Source organism: Artemia franciscana, chromosome 11 (assembly GCF_032884065.1).
Source record: "Artemia franciscana chromosome 11, ASM3288406v1, whole genome shotgun sequence".
Lineage (NCBI taxonomy): Eukaryota > Metazoa > Arthropoda > Branchiopoda > Anostraca > Artemiidae > Artemia > Artemia franciscana.
In genome coordinates, this window is record NC_088873.1 from 3542604 (window position 1) to 3548603 (window position 6000).

The window sequence follows — 6000 nt, forward strand, 5'->3', positions numbered from 1 at the left end:
GAGTAACTTCTGTTCGTTTTAAGTTTTAATGTCGCTCCTTACTTTCAGTTAAAAATAAAACTTGTTTTTTTTATTAAATAGAAAAAAAACAAGTTTTTTTTAAATGAAAGTAAGGAGCAACATTAAAACTTAAAACGAACAGAAATTACTCCATATATGACAGGATCTTTTCCTCCTCAACGCCCCGCTCTTTACGCTAAAGTTTGACTCTTTCTCTTAACTCTACTTTTTAAAACAGTAAGAAACTGTTAAAACAGAAAGCCAAAAAAATCCCCCTGAAAACGTCTGTACACTTCCCAGTAACCATTATTATATGTAAACACAGGTCAAAGTTTGTAACTTGCAGCCCCTCCCACGGGGACTGCGGGGGAGTAAGTCGTCTCTAAAGACATAGTTATTAGGTTTTTCGACTATGGTGAATAAAATGGCTATCTTAGAATTTTGATCCGGTGACTCTTGGGAAACAATTAGTGTGGGAGGGGACGTAGGTGCCCTCCAATTTTTTTGGTCACTTAAAAGGGCACTAGAACTTTTCATTTCCGTTAGAATGAGCCCTCTCGCGACATTCTAGGACCACTCAATGGATACGATCACCTCTGGGAAAAAACAAAAAAAAACAAAAAAAAAACAAATAAACACGCATCCGTGATCTGTCTTCAGGCAAAAAATGCGAAATTCCACATTTTTGTAGATAGGAGCTTGAAACTTCCGCAATAAAGTTCTCTGATACGCTGAATCTGATGGTGTGGTTTTCGCTAAGATTGTATGACTTTTAGAGGGTGATTTCCCCTATTTTCTAAAATGAGACAAATTTTCTCAGGCTCGTAACTTTCGATGGGTATAACTGATATTGATGAAACTTATATATTTAAAATCAGCATTAAAATGCGATTCTTTTGATGTAATTATTGGCATCAAAATTCCATTTTTTAGAGTTTCGGTTACTATTGAGCCGGGTTGTTCCTTACTACAGTTCATTACCGTTCGTTACCGTTACTGTTGGTACAGTTCGTTACCACGAACTGTTTGATTTAATAAACTTAAGAAACTAGTTTGATTACATCTGGTAACTTGCCTGCTGATCTCAGGAAACGAATGATACTTTATGAATGACACTTCTATTAACTAGAAAACTCCCATAACATCAAACTGCCGAACTTGTTGCTTTCAGTCAGGTAGCCTACATTGTATAAAAAAAAACATAAGTACATTATAAAAATATACAGCGATAAACCCAACTGGCCTGTTAAATAAAAATGAAACAACCAAACTGAGACATTAACAATACACCTGACACATTAACATGACAAATTACAATTTTCATTTATTTATGAATTCAACGAACGCTGGGGCAAAGGTCTTTCTGTAACGCTCAGTTGTTGCATTAATAGGATTTAGAACCGGGATTTGTTGCGCTTTTGATCGAGGGAAACGGGGCTTTGATGGGTAATAAGGGGCTTGGAGTATGCATTGAAAGCGCGGATTACGACGCAGATTATTCCCAAGATTAGTGCAAAGAGTAACACGTCGGGCTGCCGAAGTAGGGAGGTGGAATTCCTTGAGAAGGAGAATGTAAGTTACTTTGCCCCTGACCATAAATAATTCTCACGGCTCTCTTCCGGATGATTTCTACCCTATCGGACTGATCCACCGTAAGGCCAAAATGCCACAACGGGCAAGCATACTCAAGAAGTGGACGAATAAAAGATATGTAAAGCCGGAGGATATGTGCTTTTGGACATGCAAATTTAGCAAATAGCTTAAGAAGAGACAGAGATGCACTAGCCTGTTTAGAGCAAAATGGGGGCCTCCCATTTTAAATCGCTAGTCAGTGTCGCCCCTAAGAGTTTATTTTTTGTTGTGATTATTTCATTAGGTAGTGGTCTTGTAAATGATGGCTTTGATTTACGAAACCTAAGGGCCATAATATTATATTTATGGAAATTCACTTCCATTTTCGACTGGATTGCTTCCCTTGCAGCGTCTTCGAGAATTTCCATTGCACTGCTCTTAATATTTTTTCTGCGCTTTTCGAGCAATTAAATGTCATTCACAAACTTCCATCGATCAGCTGATTCATTACGAAGATTGTGAATTATTACTAAAAATAGTAAAGGATCTAAAAGCGTACCCTGCGGAACTCCGCACGGAATAGGGAGTGAATCAGAATAAACATTTTTGTACTTTAAAAACTTGACTCCCATCTGACAGAAGAGATGTAATAATGTTGACTAGAAAATGAAGTACTTTAATTTCGTACAGCAATTTTTCAACTAAAATGTGATCGAACAGTTCGTGGTAACGAACTGTAAGGAGCGACCCGGCTCAATAGTAACCGAAACTCTAAAAGACGGAACTTCGATACTAATAGATACATTAAAACAATTGGATTTTTATGCTGATTTTAAATATGTAAGTTTCATCAAGTTTAGTCCTACCCATCAAAAGTTACGAGCCTCAGAAAATGTGCCTTATTTTCCAAAAAAGACGGGAACAACCCCTAAAAGGCATAGAATCTTGATGAGCATCACACCATTAGATTCAACATAACAGAGAATTTTATGTTAGAGGTTTCAAGCTCCTATCTGCACAAATGTGGAATTTTGTACTTTTTGCCAGAAGAAAGATCACGGATGGGTGTTAATTTTTTTTTTTTTTTTGTCTGTTTTTTCCCCATGGGTGGTCGTATCGACCCAGTTTTCCTAGAATTCCGCGAGAGGGCTAATTCGAACGGAAATTAAAAGTTCTAGTGTCCTTTTTAAGTTACCAAATAATTAGAGGGCTACTAGGCCCCCTCCCACGCTCATTTTTCCCAAAGTCACTGGATCAAAATTTTGGGATAGCCATTTTGTTCAGCAGAGTCGAAATATCTAATAACTATGTCTCTGAGAACGACTTAATCCCCCACAGTCCCCGCGGGAAGGGCTGCAAGTTATGAACTTTGCTCATTGTTTTCATACAGCCTAGTATTGATTATTGGGAAGCATACAGACGTTTTCAGGGGAGATTAAGGTTTGTCCCCTCGTCAATCCCTCGCTCTTGACGCTAAAGTATTTTTAGTTATTTCAAAAGAGCTATTTATTCTAAATAAACGGCCTTTGTGATTCAGGGGTTATTCTTAAAAAATTGGAATAAAATTCGAACTTTAGTGTAAAGAGTAAGGTATCGACGAGGGGGCAAACCCCTCATTTTACATATATAAGAAAGTTGGCCTCCTCCTAAATACCTTGCGCTTTACGCTTAAGCTCGAATTTTGTTAAATAATGGCGGATATGAGCAATAATTTGTTTGTGTTATTTTCCAGCCAATCTTAGCATTTAATTTTACCTTAAGCAGCTTCATAACTATGATTTTTATGTGATAATAAACCAAATATATTATATGTCTTTGGCTCGTTGTTGTTATTAAATGAAAAAAAAAAATTCAACTGAAAGTAAGAAATAACATTAAAACTTAAAACGAACATAAGTTATTACGTATATCTTTTAAAGATCTTTTCTATCATTCATTTCAGTCATTTGAGAATTGCTCAACTTGTGACTTTCATTTTCATAAAAATAGTTTCGACCTCTTTGGCTGTTTTGTTACTATGCCTTACAAAATTAGTTCCGCAAATATCGCTAATTTAAGTTACGGGGGAGAATCTTTCCATGGAGAAATTTCTCGTGAGGGAAAGGAATTTTCCATGGAGGGAGAGCTGGATTTCCCGACATTATTTAAAAACGATCAGCAATTAAATAAAAAACAAGTTTTTTCAACTGTAAGTAAGAAGCAATATTAAAACTTAAGACGAACAGAAATTATTACTTTTACGAGATAGGTTGCCCCTCCTCAATAGCTCGCTCTTACGCTAAAGTTTCTTTTTTAACTTTTAAAAGAGGTTATTAGTCTAATTAAATAGCATGTGTGATCCAGGAGTCATTCTTAAACAACTGGAACAAAAATCAAACTTAGATTATTATAAGGTTATTATTAGTTAAAATAAGGAAAATTGATGTGCCAGTTTCGTTTTAATTATTCATGTTCGGTGACTCTAATTCAAAACCTGTATTAATTCAAAAACGTTTAGAAATTAAGTAATTTTTTTTTTTTTAAATGAATGTAAGGAGTGACATCAAGACTTAAAGCGGACAGAAATTATTCCGTACATGAAAGAGGCTGTCCCCTCGTTAATGCTTCGCTCTTTACGCTAAAGTTTTTTATTGTTTTAATAAGTAGAGTTGTGAGGAAAAGTCAAACTTTAGCGCAAAGAGCGGGGCGTTGAGGAGGGGACAGCTCCTTTCATATGCGGAATAATTTCTGTTCGTTTTAAGTCTTGATGTCGCTCCTTACTTTTAGTTAAAAAAAAACTTGTTTTTTTTTATCTAATGACCAACAAGATCAAAAGCCTTTTGGAGGTCAATTAAAAGGAGATGGAGCCAGATCTGGCTCGTCATATAGTTTATATACAGTATCAAGGAGACTGACCAGGTAATGTACATAACTTCTATCAATTGGTTAAGAGCTAAGAAATTTGCTCTGGCTTGGTATTCGGCAAGTAGTCTGTGGTTAAGGGTTGCTCCTAATTTTCCCTTTGAGTGTGTATGTTTTGTTGTTGTTGTTTTATTCTTGTTTTTTTTTCTTTCTCCCTTCATTCTCAGTCACAGAGCTTTGCAGGGCAACATATGATATGTATCATATGAGGCAATATAATATGTTCTTTTGACCTCTTAATAACAGCCTTTGCTTTTTGTTGGAAAATGTCTGTTGTTGTTTTTTTTTAATGCTGCATTTCCATTTTTTCATCGTCGTAGCATCAGCAAAGAAAGCTGTAGGAGTCAGTCAAGCACGCTTGCTGTACAAGGGATCTCTAGACTGCCCCCTCCGCCCTGAAATTTCTTTCCTTTTGTGTGTTTTTTTAAATCTTACTTTTCTACAGTTTTTGTAGTCAGACTCTATTTTGAACGTTGACTAAATATTATTAATATATTGTTATTAGTATTGTATAGCTAATATTTATATGATTAAAATAAATATTATTTTTATTATGGATCTATCAAATTGCCCCTCTATACTTTCCAAATCAGATTCTAAAATCAATTCAACAGCGCGATTTTATATTTTTGGTGTTTTAAACAGTTACATTTCTAATATAATCAATAGATTATTTTGGATATCTTAGAGTTTTCAACCAATTGCCACTTAGCCCACTCCTCGGCAAAATTGTGGTTTTGTGTCCCAAAATGGTAGAAAACATGGTATAAAATTTGTTACGGTAGAAAACATGGTAGAAAATTGAAATAAGGGTAGAAATCGGTTGTGGTTTAATATTTTTAGCTACCTATAAAGGGCACTAGAAAAGTTCATTTCCAATGTAAATGATTTTATATTTGGATTCAGGATAAAATTCCTATTCTAAAGGTATTTCAATTGCTTATTTATCTCCCAATTGAGTTAATCAGAAAATTAACTCGCTTATGATTTTCACAAAATTTAATTTTCACAAAATTTTCACAGCAGGAACGCAAAGGCCCCTTTTGAAAACGTAACTACCCAAGATTTTGTCGCTGAATTGCTCGATGAAGAAATTTTGATTGGATTTTTACTTGTAAGGCCCAAAAATCTGCCACTCAAAAACTACCACTCTACGGTTTTTTTCCCATGAATTTCTTATCAGCCTGATTGTCAATTGTGCTAGTGGAACTATTAAAGAAAATTGGTAAATATCTACAGATATAGTCTTGGGTATCTGTGCCTGATCCACAGAAGAGGCCTTTATTATCTCAGCTAAATTTGATGCACTACTAATCCTACCGAAATTTCGGATGACTATCGTGCCAAGAATTTACCCTGTTCGTAATCTGTCGAGTAAAACAGCGTTCATCTTTTAAGTGTAAAATTTATAATGTCCAATCAGAGGCAGTTTGAGTCAGGTAAGATGGGTTGTAACAGGTAGATGAAAAGCTGCTATAAACTTGAATAAGATGATTATATCCTAGCAAATGAATAAGTTAAATGTAT

The 6000-nt window shown here is 35.2% G+C and overlaps 1 protein-coding gene across 1 annotated transcript in view; it reads left to right on the top strand.

The window, feature by feature from the left end:
• The window catches only part of LOC136033358 (vitellogenin-like), a 69719-nt gene that overhangs the window by 21851 nt on the left and 41868 nt on the right, over nt 1–6000 (top strand). The window lies entirely within an intron of this gene.